This window comes from Chionomys nivalis, chromosome 14, assembly GCF_950005125.1.
Source record: "Chionomys nivalis chromosome 14, mChiNiv1.1, whole genome shotgun sequence".
Lineage (NCBI taxonomy): Eukaryota > Metazoa > Chordata > Mammalia > Rodentia > Cricetidae > Chionomys > Chionomys nivalis.
Window position 1 is genome coordinate 57,622,672 of NC_080099.1, and position 16,033 is coordinate 57,638,704.

The window sequence follows — 16,033 nt, forward strand, 5'->3', positions numbered from 1 at the left end:
AGCAAAGGAACCATGTATTTCCATGCTTTAATTTTATCCTGCAGTCATTTATAACATGAAAAAAAGACCTAAGGAAGAGCCAAGTCAGAATCAGTCATGCCACAGGTGGAAGCACATCCCTTTAATCTCAGGGAAGTCAAGGAAGAGGGCTGTCATAAGTTCCACGCTGGCCTGTGTTACAGGGAGAGAGGGTACTGTCCCAACTCACAAGTCTAATCAATGAAAGTTATGTGACTGTGTGCCAGACACTGGCAACCTGAAGCGCCGCAGCTTTCTTACTTGAAGATTTTGACTAAACATGATGCTTTATCTGGGCGTGGTAGTGTCTTTGTAACTGGTGTGCACCATGATGCCCAGCCTCATTATTTTTCAGTAATTGCCTTAATTTTAATACCATGTACTAGCTATAACTGTAGATGATAATAAAATAGTCCCACACTAGCTCAGAATGAAGTATAATAAAGGTTTCTTTATTTAGGACTAAACTCACAGTATCTTAAAGGCTATTGGCTGAAGGAGTTCCCACAGCATGTAACTACTAACGTGGTTCAGTGTGGCATTCCCACATATGCACACAGTAGTGTGACCAAATCAAACCCAGTGGAAGAGCTAAAGAAAGTGGAACCAAAGCCATATTTAAATGGAACTTCTCTATTTTTTTTCTTTACTTTGGTCTAAGACAGGATCTCACTGTAGACCAGGTCAATTTCAGACTTGTAGGGCTCAGCCTGCTGCTATACCTTGAACCACCACACCCGACGAGACTAAAGCCAGTCTTAGGGTTTCTGTTGTTTTAAGAGTGAAGAGACACCATGACCACGGCAACTCTTCTTCCTTTTCTTCTTTTTGTTTTTGGGACGGGAGGGTGGTTTGAGACTAGGGTTTCTCTGTGTTGCCCTGATTGTCCTAAAACTTGCTTTGTAGACCAGGCTGACTTCAAACTCACAGAGATCTGTTTGCCTCTGCCTCCTGAGTACTAGGATGAAAGATATGTTTTAGTTTGTTTTGTTTTGTTTTTCTACCTCAGCAACTCTTAAAAGGAAAACATTTAATTGAGGGTGGCTCGCTTACACCTTCAGAGGCTCAGTCTGTTATCAACATGGCGGGGAGCATGGCAACGTGCAGGCAGCCATGGTGCTGGAGAAGGAACTGAGAGTCCTACATCTTGAAGACAACAGGAGGTCAACTGAGACACTGGATGGTATCCTGAGCATAGGGAACCTTAAAGCCTGTCCCCACAGTGACACACTTCCTCCAACAAGGCCACACCTACTCCAACAAAGCCACACCTCTTAATAGTGCCATTCCCTATGAGATTATGGGGGCCAATTACCTTGAAACTACTATACTAGGAAGGGCACTTGCATTTTGTTTGATATTTACCCCATTCCCTAACATACAAACTTTAAAACAGTCTGGTGTCTAAGACTCTATACAATTAGATCCCATCCTAGCTTCTCCTTCTCGGTCAATCCTGCATTATTTCCCTGCTTTCCCAACCCTTTGGATGACTTATGCCTAGACTGTCATTTCTCCTCGTTACCTGCTACTTTACAAAGGCAGCCAGGGCTCAAAGACTAATAAAATAACCCGGTTCTTTCTCTACAGTTAAAAGTGTGGCGGAACAGCTTCCAGGCAGATGATCTCAATCTTTGTGCTAGCAAACGCCAGTTTCCTGACCACAATTCTCTTCTCTCCCTTTATGGTAGTGTAATCCAAAATAACTTTTCTTAAATAGATTTGAAATTTAAAAATAATGCTTTAAATTTTGATATCTTAATACACAATGAAAATGTCAACATTTGTGGATATTTGTTTAAATAAATGACTGTCACAAAATCCAGTAAGTTTTATTTTATTGTTGGGGGACTGTGTTACTCTAAGCAGGAACCCAAAGCGATTGGACAGTTTTTTTCCAAGACACCATTAGTGATGTCTGTGGCTCCTTGCTGGAAGTAATAATGCCATTACACAATGTTGTAAGCTCTCAATTTGTATTTTATGGAAACTAAGGGAAGTTTTTCTCTAGACCAAGTGTGGAAAAGGATGTTAATAGTTCAGTCTACTTTATAAACCGAAGAAATGAATGCTATATGGGCCTGAGACATATCACTCCCCAGGAGGAAAACTAACAACAAAGACACCAGAATTCCCTGAGATCAATGCTAGCAAGCACATATAGAATCATAACAGAATAAGCCAGCACTCACAGCAGGGGTTCAGAATCCATCAGGCAGATAGGAAGACCTGACGACCTAGAATCAAGTCTTTCCAGGAGGCACTCACAGGCTCTTTTTAACCTTTACTGTTTAAGTCCTCTAGGGCAGCTGGCTCTTAACCTGACAGTCTGGGACTCTTGTGAAGTACTGTCTTAGCACGGAGGCACAGCTAATGCCAGGGCACAGACAAACGTGTGAATGTGCTCACTTGAAGCTGAGTGATATCTGAGGTTAGGGATGCTGACAGCCCATGTCATCTACAGTACAAGCAGCAGACAATATGATGCTGAGCCTGTACAGATGCTACAGCACTCAGAAGCACACACCAAGTGCCCGATGTCTGCAGAGTCATTAGGATGCATCATCTATTGCTATGGAGACTATTACATTTGCAAAGTAAAAATAAGGGATATGAAGAGTTTTTAATATCAGAGGTAATATCCAATCAGGAAGTTCATAGCATAATGAAAACTGAATTCTCAGGGAATGTGGGGATGAACAGGTCTGAACCTACTTAGGGGTATTATATAACTATTTACAACCTATGTTTATAATACATAAAAGTTAACTTTAAAACGGACTCCCTACAGCAAACAGGGCTAGCCTGATTAAATGGTGGTTTGTGAGGCTATAAACCGTGTCTCATTCTGCAGTCGTCAATGTGCATAGCAGCACACAAAATTACCCATGATACAACAGGAAGCAAACAGTGAGGTGCTGAAATGGGCACAAGGTCTAACAGCAGCTGAGTGGAATGTGAATGAGGACTGGAGTGAAAAGACAAAGTGGAGGCCACACAGTCGTAGGCACAGGGCACAAGTGGCTCAAGAGGTGTGAAGTACAACAGTAGCAGACACAGGGCATGGGCGGCTCTAGGGAGGCAATGCACGACTGTAGCAGATCAGGGACAAGGACTCTAGAGAAGCGATGTACCACAGGAGTCCGTGGACACGGCTGTATGGTGTAGGAGGTCATGCTAACTGAGTAGACTTTCCTGGCTAGTTTGACAAGAGCGACGAATAGCCACTTCTAAGATGATGGATGTGTTTTATTTTTTTTTTTTAAATCTATTATCATTATTTTATGTATGAGTGAGTATTTTCCTTGTATATATGATTATGCATAGCATTTATGCTTGATGTCCCTGGAAACAAGAAGAGACTGCCTGATCCCCTGGAACTGGAGTTACAGACACTTGTGAGCTGCCATGTGGATGCTGGGACTTGAACCTGAGTCCTTTGGAAGAGCAGCCAGTGCTTTTAACCACTGAGCCTCTCTCCAGCCCTTCTATATTATTTTTATTAGTGAGAAATTTGAAAACACTATAAAAGCAGAAAAAAATCCTATATGTGAGAGACACTGAGAAAGTATGCAAGAACCAGTAGGATCTTTGTGACAACTAATTAAATAGTTACAGATGATACTATATATTTATTGTAATATATAAGTATATGTAAGCACCTAGATATAAACTAAGGTGATGTAATATGACTTGGATTCTTGAGTACTCTTAATAGAACAATCAGTTGTCATCTTCTATTACAGCAAAGAAGAGCTAACGTAAGGACTGAAGTGGTAGGGAAAGGAGGGAGAACAGGAGACAGGAGATGGATGGGGGCAGAGGAACAGAGGACAGTAAGATGATCTGGACTGCGCTTTCCCTACTCTACCTCAGTCCCAGGTTAGAAGCCCCGTCTCTAAGCATGAGCATCTAGCTGAGGACACTGCCTGTCTGTACATGCTGGAGATAATGTGGTGTGGATTCGTCTCTGCTTGGGTTCTAACCTGGATTCCCAGCGGGACTTACTATTTAAAATGACAAGTCTTGGGAACAGCAAAGTTAGTCATCCATTTGAAACTCTATTTCCATAGTTAAAAAGCATTAAAGATTTCATATGAGATACATAGGGTCAGTGAAACAATGGGGTAGCGTACGTCCCGCTATTAACAGAATGCTAGCACACAGTAGGCACCAAATAAATTCGTTCTCCCACGCTTAGCCCTTTGTAATAGCACTCTGGCATTCGGGCAGAAAGGAAGGTGAGCCCACTGTGATCTGCCGTTCTCCCTGACATATACTTTTGTATCTCAAGGGTCCCTTCACTACCATTCTTTTTGCTGATGGCAGGACCAGGTCAGACCTTTGTGGCCAACACTCTGGGGTGACCTTCCTGGGTTGGCACTATATTCACAATCCATTTTCAAAATTCCAGTTCTAGTTAAGCTTGTTTCTGTGGTTGGGGAGGGAGCTTGGTCAGCAAGTTTTTTTCCTATATAAGTACAAGGACCTAAGTTTGATCTCCAGAACCTACATAAAACCAGCGTGGTAGTGCATGCTTAGGACTTCAGTTCTTGGACACAGGTCCCTGGGCACTGACCAGCTAGCTTGGCCTATAAGGATAGGCTGAGATAATATCTCAAAACCAAGAGAAATCATATGCATTCTCTCTCTCTCTCTCTCTCTCTCTCTCTCTCTCTCTCTCTCTCTCTCTCTCACACACACACACACACACACAGAGGGAGAGAGACAGACAGACAGACACACACACATACACACACACATGCTTCTATAGTTCCTAAAATGGGAGCCACTGGTCACATATGGATCACACTGAATTAATCATCATATAATAAAGTCTAAAATATGATTCCCAGAAAAAAAATACAATTCACAGATTTCAGAGCTGCATTTGGCATCCTCAGTGGCCATGCATGACTAGTGGTCATCAAATGAGATAACCCGGATGTAGAACATGCACATTATCTTGGCAGAGCCGCTCAACCACTCGGCTTTGACCTTTTAGGGTGATCGGGGGGGAAAACAAACGTCATATGATTAGTGTTTATCATATTTGTTCCTTGCTTCTTTTGTTTTTATGGACTCTCAACCAGGACAGTAAAATCAGAAAGTGAGGTCAGATAAAAGGAGACAGTTTTTGGATGGGGCTTTTACAGATGCAGCCACCCAGGCAGCAGCTGGTGAGAATCAGCGACATTCTTTCTGTTGCAGCAGCTCACTTGGGAGGAGAACCTGGGGATAAGAGGCCAATGGCAGCGACTTTAGACTATTGCTTATCTGAATCCTGGTTCTGCAAAAGAAAATCTACAGGGGCACCTGTGACACTGAAAGTTTGCTGAGCGGCTGACAAGTTTATTTCTATATGCCACACAGCAGGTGCCTTTGGGGCCACAAGTCCCTGTACAGACTTCTGAATGGAGGAGATAGCACCAGGCTACCCAGCAAGCTATTAAAAAACTTCTTGCAAGCTGGGCAGTGATGTCGTGTGTGTATAATTCCAGTAAATGAAAAGTAACTTGTTGTTGTTTTGTTTTGCAGTGTTAAGGGCTAAGCTCAAGGCTGCTTACGCTGGGCCAGGACTCTACCACTGAGCTGCATCACCAGCCCTTGTTTTCTTTTTTTGTGCACACTGCATGTGTGTGGGTACCTGAGAAAGCCAGAAGAGGACATCAGATCTCCTGGAGCTGCAGTAACAGGCAGTTGTGAGCCGCCCTATGTTGAGTGCTGGGCATTAAACTTGGGTCCTTTGCCAGAGAAAACATCAAGGGCTCTAAACCCTGAGCCATTTCTCCAGCTCCAACCCTCTGATAGGATGAAATAGGGTGCCTGAGATTCTGAGGGCTGGGGTTACAAACATTCATTAGCACGCCTGACTTCAGAGACGTGTGAAGGTAGTGTTCAATAATCTCTGTAGTCAACACAGGACTCAGGTGAATTAGTTTCAATCCCCATTATTAATCTTGTTGCAGTCCAAATAAGCAACCTTTAATGAGTTAGTTTGAGCTTACAAAATTTTAAAGAAAAAATAATAAAGTATGAGGCTACTTTAAATCACACATACGATCAGAATTCATGTCTCTTTTAAGATGAGGATTATAAAGTTTGCTTCTTCTAGTTGTGTGTCTCTCAAGGGGACTGCTAAGCCCAGCTGGAGAAGCCACAGTCCAAAAGAACAGAACAACTGACCTCATGGACTCCGAAGCTAGGGCTCAGTGCACCTCGTCTCTAGTCAGTGTCCTGCCCTCATTTCAGTGCGTTTGAATTTCCCTTTCTTCTCCCCGTACCCACCCCTCTCCCTGTACCTACCCTCTCCCTGTACCCTCCTTCTCCCTGTGCCCACCCTCTCCCTGCACCCACCTTCCTCCTGTGCCCATCTGCTCCCTGCACCCACCTTCCCCCGTGCCCACCCTCTCCCTGTACCCTCCTTCTCCCTGTACCCACCTTCCCCCTATACTCACCCTCTCCCCGTACCAACCTTCTCCCCGTACCTGCCTTCTCTCTGTTCCCACCCTCTCCTCCTCAGCACAAGGTCTTCCTCTGACTTCACAGAAGATACTCAAGGCACTAGACTAGCCTGAAGTTTCCAGCTGCTCAATCAACAGATCTAATATCAAAGGACAGTTATCTCACTGTTTCTTGCTCTTTGTAACAACAACACATTCCCTCATTCATTGCCTCTTGCTCTTGGAGACCTGGTATATAACTTTTTAAATGCCTCTTATACTGACTTTATGTCTCATTTGAATAGCTCAGATCTCTTCCATCTTAAACTGGCTCCTCTCTAAGGGCCCCTCATCATCCTCATTTTGGTAATCAAACATCTTAAGGGGTACTTATGTTGCTGGATATTTTACCATACTGTGTGAAGATGTGTTGCTGTTTTACCTTGCCTGCCTAATGCACCTGATTGGCTTAAAAACAGCTGAGTGGTCAATAGCTAGACAGAAGAGAATAGGCGGGACTTCTAGGCAGAGAACTCCAGATGAATCTAGGTGCATGGGAGATACCAGCAAGACACTGAGGAAGACACTGAGGATGTACATTATGAAGGACAGGTAACAAGTCATATGGCAAAATGTACATTAATAGAAATGGATTAAGTTTTAAGAGCTAGTTGGGGACAAGTCCAAGCTAAGGCCAAGCTTTCATAATTAATAATAAGTCTCTGTGTCATTATTTGGGAGTTGGTAGTCCTGAAAAGAAAGATTGACTATAATTTTAACCTACCCTCTGCCTTATAGGTTCTCAACCTGGGGGTTGAATGACCCTTTCACAGGGGTTTCCTAAGACCATTGGAAAACACAGATATTTATATTATGATTAATAACAGTAGAAAAATTACGTTATGAAGTAGCAATGAAAATAATTTTACGGTTGGGAGAGTCACCACAACATGAGGACTGTATTAAAGGGTTGCAGTGTTGGGAAGGTTGGGAACCCCTGCTCTCTCTCTCTCTCTCTCTCTCTCTCTCTCTCTCTCTCTCTCTCTCTCTTTTTAATGAGAACTATTTCATATAATGTATTCTAATCAGGCCTTTCCCTTCTGCAATCCTATATTCTTCCCACCTCCCATATCCATCCAATTCAACATGTTTTCTTTCTCTCTCCCTTTAGAAAGCAAACAGGCAAACAATCAAAAACTGAAAAAACCAGGATTAAAAAAAAAAAGAAAGAAAAAAATTCAAGTAACACCTCCCATAAAGACACAAGATCTGAAACTATGCTATACAGGCAAAAGGCCAGTAAGACAAAACATGCCCCAACAAAGACATATAGAAAAAAAAGTTTACAAAAGTATCATTGAATTCATTTTGTGTTGGTTATCTTCTGCTGGGCATGGAGCCTACCTTTTAAGTGTGGTTAATGTACTCAGTGAAATTCGATTGGAGAAAAGTATTTTTTTCTTTGCAAGTGGGTGCCGATTGAAGATAGCTTCTGGTTAGGGGTGGGAGCCTGTGTCTGCTTCTCCATCTCAGTGGTGGGACCCCAGTGGCTTGAAATGGTGCAGGTCCTGTGTATTGATGTGTGAGTTTATATGTGGATTAATTCTGTTGTGTCTAGAAGACTCTTGCCTTGATGTCATATCTTCTGGCTCTGACAATCTTTCTACCTCCTCTTCCATATAATTCCCGGTCCTGTGCCCTCTGTATCTTGCTTTCTTCCTCACGTCTCAACTTCTCATATCAGGCTTCTACTCTGATCACGGGATTGAAATCACACTTAGCAAAATCTCTTTGTCACTAAACCAGCAAGCACTTTTAGTCATCTTCTTATTTAGCCTCAGAGTACCATTCACACTCACCTACTCTTTGCTCATTGCTGCAAAGTTGTTTTTCCTTGACTTTCACAATCTAAATTTGGCTCTGGTCTTTCTCTGTTTACAGCTAATCTTCACAAGCCAGTCTTTCTTCCTGCCTTATTCTGTCTTTCTCTAAAACTGTAATTAATTTGTACATATTACAAGTGTGTGTTTGTGTATATACATGGATATGTATGTATATATGATATGAATATCATATATATGTGTATATGATATATATCATACATTTTTGCCATGCTAACCACTTATTAGCTTTACAGTTTTGTAATGTTAGGTATACTCACATTGTACAATTATTGTCACCAGGTATCTTCTGAAATTTTCCCCTTGCTGGGCCAGTGAGATGGCTCAGCAGGTAAACATACTTGCCACCAAGACTGATGACCTGGGTTTGATCCTTGGAACCCAGATGGTAGAAGAGATCCAATACTCACAAGTTCTTCTCTGATTTCCACATGGCTGCCCTAGCAGGGCCCACATCACTCCAATACATAAATGTAATTCATTTTTAAATTAAAGAATATTCCTCTGTTGACCATGCAAATGAGACCTTGACCTCTTCCTTGGTCAAGGACTCAATCCTAGCTCACATCCATTTCCTTGCTCCAGGCAGCCACCATAGCTAGAGGCTCATTAACTTTCACTTGGATTTCTGCGTCTATTCTTGTGTTGCTCCATGGTCCAGTTTGTTACACAGCTGCCAGAGGGGCAGATCTGAGATAGAAAGTGGGCTTCTTAACTTTCTGTCCCTGCTGTCTTCTCACCTTGGCCACGCTTCATGGTCCTCCTGTTGTCTTCACAGACCCTCTAAAGCTGCTGCTTTTCCTACCACGGTTCTCTTTCTCTAAATCCCCTCCCCCACACCTGGACACCCCTCTTTTCTTTTTGGACTGAGGTTGGATGTCACTGAGTTTGGAAGCCTTGTTTGACCTTCCCATATAAGCTGGGGCTTAGTTGCCTCTGTCAGGGGCACCCCAGCACTCCGCAGCTGGTAATTGGGACCATCTGTCTCATAACCATCTCCTCTAAGGCTCCACGAGGTCAGAGACCCTGACTAGTCCCAAAATGTTCTTCAGTCCCTGTGAGGTGATTGAATTATAGTAAAAGGTCCATGAATACTTAATACCTATTTCTTCAAAGATTGGCCTGGAAGATTTTAACTATCCTGAAATAAAGGGGAAAACTATACAAGAATACAAAATACCTTCATACCCAACAGCTGTATCGAGAAATTGTTTACCACTCAGCCACATCGTCTTTATTTACTCATCCATCTTTCCAATGTTATTTGATAAACCATTTCAAAGTAAATCCCAGAGAGTATTAATTCCTCAGTCTGCCAACAGGCTCACAATCATGCAATCTGAACTACTGAGGAAAAAGAAAGCAAGGAACTGTGGAGAGAAACCTCTCTTTATTTAAGCAAAATTAATGGACCCCAAAACAAGAACCTAAAGCACCACTTCAGAGTTCCAGAGAGTTCTATGCCTGTGTTCTCAGTCCACCACTTATCACAAGCAAACTCGCTAACCAACAAATGGGACCCTCTGAAGATCTAGCAGGTGTAGAAGGGAACAGGAGAGAAAATATTTCAGAGTATCCATAGCATATCTAGGTCGTGAGTTACTTCTATTTGTCCTCCCAGCAAAGTCAGGGTGTATTATGCCTCTGTGTTGGAGATGGAGAGTGTGAGGCTTGGTCAAGAAGAGCCATTTTTCCCGAGTCCTAGGCATATGTAGCAAATGTAAGAATGTCTCCCAATTTCCCCTCGTTTCCCAAAAACTCATCATTTATTACTTTTTAAAAATTTAAGTAAAAGCAGATAGATGCTGATGCATGCCTTTAATTCCAGTATTTGGGAGGCAGAAGCAGGCAGGTTTCTCTGAGTTCAAGGGCAGCCTGGCCTACAGAGCAAGTTCCAGGACAGCCAGGGTTACACAGAGAAACCCTGTCTTGAAAAACCAAAATAACAACAACAACAACAACAACAGCAAAAACACAAAAAAAGTAAAAAAAACCAAGAAAAAATTTAAATAAAATAATTTGCTCTTGTATAAGATGTAGCATGCATCGATTGCTTAGGTTTATTCTCCGTATACTACTTATTAACTAATGGTACAAACGAGGCAGGGAAATCTTAAAGCAGTGAGCACAGAACAACGAGAACCAATCAGCAGGTGCCAACCCTCAGACTCTAGGCAAGTCACTCAGCTCTCTTCAGTCCAGAACGCTGGTCTCGAAAATGAGCAAGTTAGATTGCCATTTGATTTGCCAAGTGAGATTTGCTTTTCTGCTGTATAAAACACAAAACACAAGGAACACTGCAGTTCTTAGGCAATTATCAGTTGATGAGGGCCACGATCCTAGATATTGCTGACCCTGTGCCTACCTGTGCATTCTTACTGAGGATCTCACTGCCCAGGTCAGCTGACTCCACAGGAGTGGCAGAAAGTCCGCATTCCAAAGAACTCTCCCTCACACAATCCCACTTATCTTCTATAACACAAGCTAGCCTACTTCATATGCTTATAGGTTTCTCTCTCTCTCTCTCTCTCTCTCTCTCTCTCTCTCTCTCTCTCTCTCTCTCTCTCTGTGTGTGTGTGTGTGTGTGTGTGTGTGTAGGTTAGAGGACAGCCTTGGATGTCATTCTTGGGTGTTGCCCTGACTGCCTGGTAAGCCCTAAAAGTCCCTTTGTCTTCACCTCTCTAGCAGGGATTTTAAGTGTTTACTACCACATCCACCTTTTCATGTGGGTGGCGGGGATCAAACCCACGTCCTCATGCTTGCAAGGCAAGTGTTTTACCAACTGAGCTACCTTCCCAACCCCAGAGTTTGTTTAAGATTCTCTGCTCCACTAAAGAGCATGTGCTGAAGTTCTGTTATTTACCTTCAATCCCCAGCTGTTAGCATAGAGCCTGGGAAACAGCTGGCATCCGTCGAGGTTTATGGAGGGAATGGGACACGGGCATCATCGTCTCTGTGTATCTGAAACCAACTAGTTTTCATGGTGCAGTTTGGTTCACCCTTATGCCCTCTCAAATATGCATAATCCTTCAACTGGGCTTCTCCTATAGCAAACCTCATTTTCTACATTTTATTATTGTCGTTTATGTGTATATTTTTTAATTAATGATTGAAACTGTATGTCATTTACATTAGGTACTTGATAAATGTGCAATAAGGACATTTTCATTCATATGCAATTTATATATGTCAAAATAGTATTACTAATACATTATTTACTCCTCTTTCTGATAAAATTGTCTTTTTTATTTCACATTTTAAAAATGTGAAAATAATAACCTTCCATTGAATGTTTAAAACCTATTTCTTGTGGTAAAAAAATGTGGTAAACTAGATTCAAAATTATAGAAATGGTCAAAGACTTACGAATCCCAATGTTAGAATTCTGCCCTTGGGAAACAAATAAAGGTGACAGATCAGACCCAACCAGGAACCTCAAGTTGTAGGCAAGGACTTTCTGATTGGTTCTGGTTGCTTAGGAGATAAGACTGGAAATTGACCAATGGGACACTGTGACATTAGAAAGTTTCTACACTACAGAAGAACCCTTAATGGAGGGGAGACAGCTTACAGAGTGGGAGAAAATCTACACCAGCTATATAGACTTTTCATTTTCATTTCTGTGTGCTTGTGTGTGTATGTGACCATATGTGCCTGTATGTGTGTGCAACTGGAGGCCACAGGTCTACATCAAGGATCTTCCTCTGTTCCTCTCCATCTAATTTTTAAGGCAATCTCTCAATGAACCTGGAGCTCCTCGCTGATTGGTTAACCTGGCTGCCATTGAATCCTGGCACACTCCTGTTTCCGCCGACCAGCCCCAGGATGACAGGCATGCACTGTCATGCCAGCTTTTTTTTTTTTTTTTTTTTATGTGGATACTGGACTTCTGAACCCAAATCCTCTTTGTGTGAGCAAGTACTCTGCCCACTGAGCCATCTTTCCAGCAGCCCCCTCCCCCACCAGCCACTAGAACAGCCAAAGAACCGAAAACTAAACAAGAAAGCAAACAGCACAATCAATAATGAGAACTAATACAATAAGCAGACAGTTGCTAAAATATAAAATACAAATAGCCAATAAACATAGGAAAAACATTTTCAACTTACTAACCATCAGAGAAATATAAATGTCCATCTCACCCCAGTCAGATGGTCACTAATAGCACAGACAACAGATGCTGGTATAATGTAGACAGTAGTGAACCTTAGCACACCGCTGGTTGGGCTGTAAACTAGAGCAGCTACTTTAGAAGCTAGTGGGATGCTTCTGAAAATGTAAATCCATCGTACAATGAAACTGTTCTTACTCTTGGGCATCTACCTGAAGGAGTCAGGTCCAGATCATCGAGATATTGTGTTTCAGTGCTTATTACAGCAGAATCCACAACATCTAAGCCATGGAACCAAACCAGTCCTTCACTAACGGACAAAGGAGATGTGGTTTACATACACGGTGGAATTCTTTTAGCCGTGATGAAGACAAAGTTGGACCACACTACAGCTTCCATGCCGAGATTTTTCTTAGTTTGACTTTTAAATTTTGTTTTATGTGTGGGTGGGTGGGTGGGGGGTTCCAAAGGCAGAGGGCAGACGTGGGGGGATGGGGAGATGAGTGGGATCATGTGAAGTCCACAAATAATTGATAAAAAGTTAAAAAAAAGAAAGACAAAGCTATGCCATTTGCAGAAAAATGGATGTGTCTCAAAGTAATTGTATTAAGCAAGTTAGGTCTGTCTCACAAAAGCTAACACCAGGTGTTTCTCCCATGGGTGGGTGTGTCTTATTCAGATACAGTAAATCATTTGTGTGTATATGACATGAAAGCAGACATGAAACTGTCTAAGGGAACAATAGCAATAGGAGGGGTGGAGAGAATGGGGGGCAGGAGAGTGTGCATGCGTGTTGCTCAGAAGCTATCCATCTTTGAGTCAGGGTCTCTCATTGGCCTAGAGCTTCTCAAGTAAACGAGGCTGACTGGCTAATGAGTCGCAGGGACCGACCTCTTCCTGCCTCCTCAGTGCCGAGATGACACGTGTGGACCACTACCCTTGGGGATTTTTAAAGGCTGATGAGCTGATTTTGTTTTTAAATTTCAAAAACATTTATTTACTTGATTTTATGTATGGGTATTTTGCCTGCACGTGAGTCTGTGCAACATATGTGTGCCTGGTGTCTGTGGGTCAGAAGGTGGCTTTGGATCCCTCTGAACGGGAGTTAGGGATGGTCATGAGCCACCACGTGAATGTTGGTAACCAACCCTCTGCAAGAACAGTGCTCTAAGTGGCGAGTTATCATTCCAGTCCATGTCTGGTTTTTTACTTGGTTTCTAGGACTCAAAAGTCAGGTCCTCATGCTTGCATGGCAGATACTTTCCTTAATGAGCTGCCCCACTTGTATGAAAATTAAAGTAAAATTAAAAAAATATTTGTCCCATAGCCGCAGAGAAAAGATTTATAAAGAGATATAGTGTAGACAATGGCTCATCTTTTTCTACTTCTTCAACCATGCCAGTTGGGATGCAGGATAATGATAAAAACGGAGACATTTCTGAGGGCAGACAGGGGTATGAGTGGGTCCATTCTCAGTGCTCTGCAAGTCAGTTAGGATTACCCCAGACATCCAGACAGATCCACCAGAGGGATCAGGACTTATTTAAGGCCCCCTGTACCCCCCAGGGCCTGCTTCCTAGGGGTACAGGAAGTTCAGGAAGACTCTCTTCTTGGTTCTTCCTTGTTCACTTTCTCTTTGCTGCCTTTCTACACCCTGACCCCACTTTGCTCTAAAGTCTGCTGGGCCCTGGGGCACTCAGGGTCGGGGTGTCTACTTGACTAGGGTGAAAAGGGTTTGCTTATCCCCTCTGATAACCCTTAATCATCCCAGACCAGTACAAATGGCAGTTCTAGACACACACATTTCCCTTGGTGTAATACCAAGGGGACTTCCTGATAAGTAACCTGGGTGTGTGTGTGGGGGCGGGCAGGGTTCGGGTTTCTTTTCTCAAAGGAGCCTCTTAACAGTGTCTGTCACCCCTATAGCATTTCTCCCAGTGTGTGTGGGGGTGAAAGCAAAAGTGTCACACTCACAGATTTGAGCCTTGAATGCAGACGAATGCCTGTTGGGGAATCACTCACACCTCGGTCACATATACCAATGCTTTGGAGAGAGCCAACTCTCTGAAGATGGGGTTTCTAGTTTTAGCATTCCAGAAGTTAAAATAACATATACAATTCCACATACCCTCTACACTTCTACACATTCTTTTTGATATTATGAAGGAAAAGAAAACACTTTTGATGAAGTCTAGGTAGAACCTGATGCTTCCTGAGACCAGAAATAATTAAGGCCCATGTATAGCTTTGAAATCTCTCCGAATGACTTTCCAAATATTGCCATCTGGTGGAATTTTAGTTAATTGTTCCTTTGTTCTAGGGAGCCCCTGGAGGCGAACTTTGAAGGCATTGTCAGGCAGAGGTTTAGGGTACCACTGGGATACAGCTGAAACTCAAAACGACCCTGTCTCAAACAAACCAGAAACTGAAAACAAAAGGGGCCTTTGCCTTTGCCATGATTTGTGCATTGATCCCATGACCCTCTCTCCTTCTCTCATCTCCCTCCCTTTTTCCTTCTTCCTCTTCCTCTCTTTCCTTTCCTCTTTCCATCCCTGCCTTCCTTCTTTTCCATGCCCTCTCACTTCATAGAGGCTCACCTTATACTCTCAACAGTAACAAATACAACGATATTTATTTAAAAATAGCCAGAGGAGGCTGGAGAGATGGACCAGAGGTTAAGAGCACTGACTGCTCTTCTAGAACACCTGGATTCCATCCCCAGAACCCACATGGCAGCTCACAACTGTCTGTAACTCCAGCTCCAGGGTATCTGACACCCTCACACAGACATACATGCAGGCAAAACGCCAATGCACATAAAATAAAACTAGCTAACTAACTAACTAACTAAATAAATAAAATAATGAAGTTCACTACTTTCCTCTATTAAAAATAACTAGAAACGTCATAGGATTATTTTGACCATATCTTGATATGTCTCCCTCCAGTGGCCACTAATAAGGTCTCCCAAATTCAGCTTTCACTGGTGTGGCCATGCTTCCGAGGACTTTGTGAATATATCACTTGAAGAGCAGCTCCTTTGTGGAGCACATTTATTCAAACACTGCCTTCAACCACGCAGTGGAATTTTGAAGCTGAGCTGGTCACTCAGGCAGTAGCATCAGTCACTTCAACTTAACCCACAGACAAGGCATCTACAAGCTAGATCATCTTGAAACCTTACTTTGAACATCCAGGAGCTCTCCCTGGCTGTTGAAATGAATGGTTCCTCTGGGAAACAGGGCCCTGGAAAAGGAAAAGAATGAGAAAGTAATGTCATGAAAAAAGAATTCAAAGCATTGCCTCCCCCCATATCTAAAACCAACTGATTTTACTTTGAAAACTTGTATAATGACAGATTTAGAAAAGATCTCCCAGTCTTCTTAGCATGGTGTGATATAATAAAAGTTCTACACCACCAGATAACTCAGAAGCAGGGCCTCTACTGGGGTGTCATGTACCAACATCAGTTAGAGTCTGAACTTGCTCAAACTTGGCTATTTTAAATCTAGTATCAATATGGGCTTAGCTAAAAACATTTTTTTGGCTAATTTGGACAA

The 16,033-nt window shown here is 42.6% G+C and overlaps 1 protein-coding gene across 1 annotated transcript in view; it reads right to left on the bottom strand.

Annotated features, from left to right (window-relative positions):
* Positions 1-16,033, bottom strand: part of Mapre2 (microtubule associated protein RP/EB family member 2) — a 144,086-nt gene that overhangs the window by 105,549 nt on the left and 22,504 nt on the right. Inside the window, exon 2 of the mRNA XM_057788548.1 lies at positions 15,658-15,719. The gene's annotated coding sequence lies outside the window, so the exon portion shown is untranslated. The remainder of the gene's footprint in view (positions 1-15,657; positions 15,720-16,033) is intronic.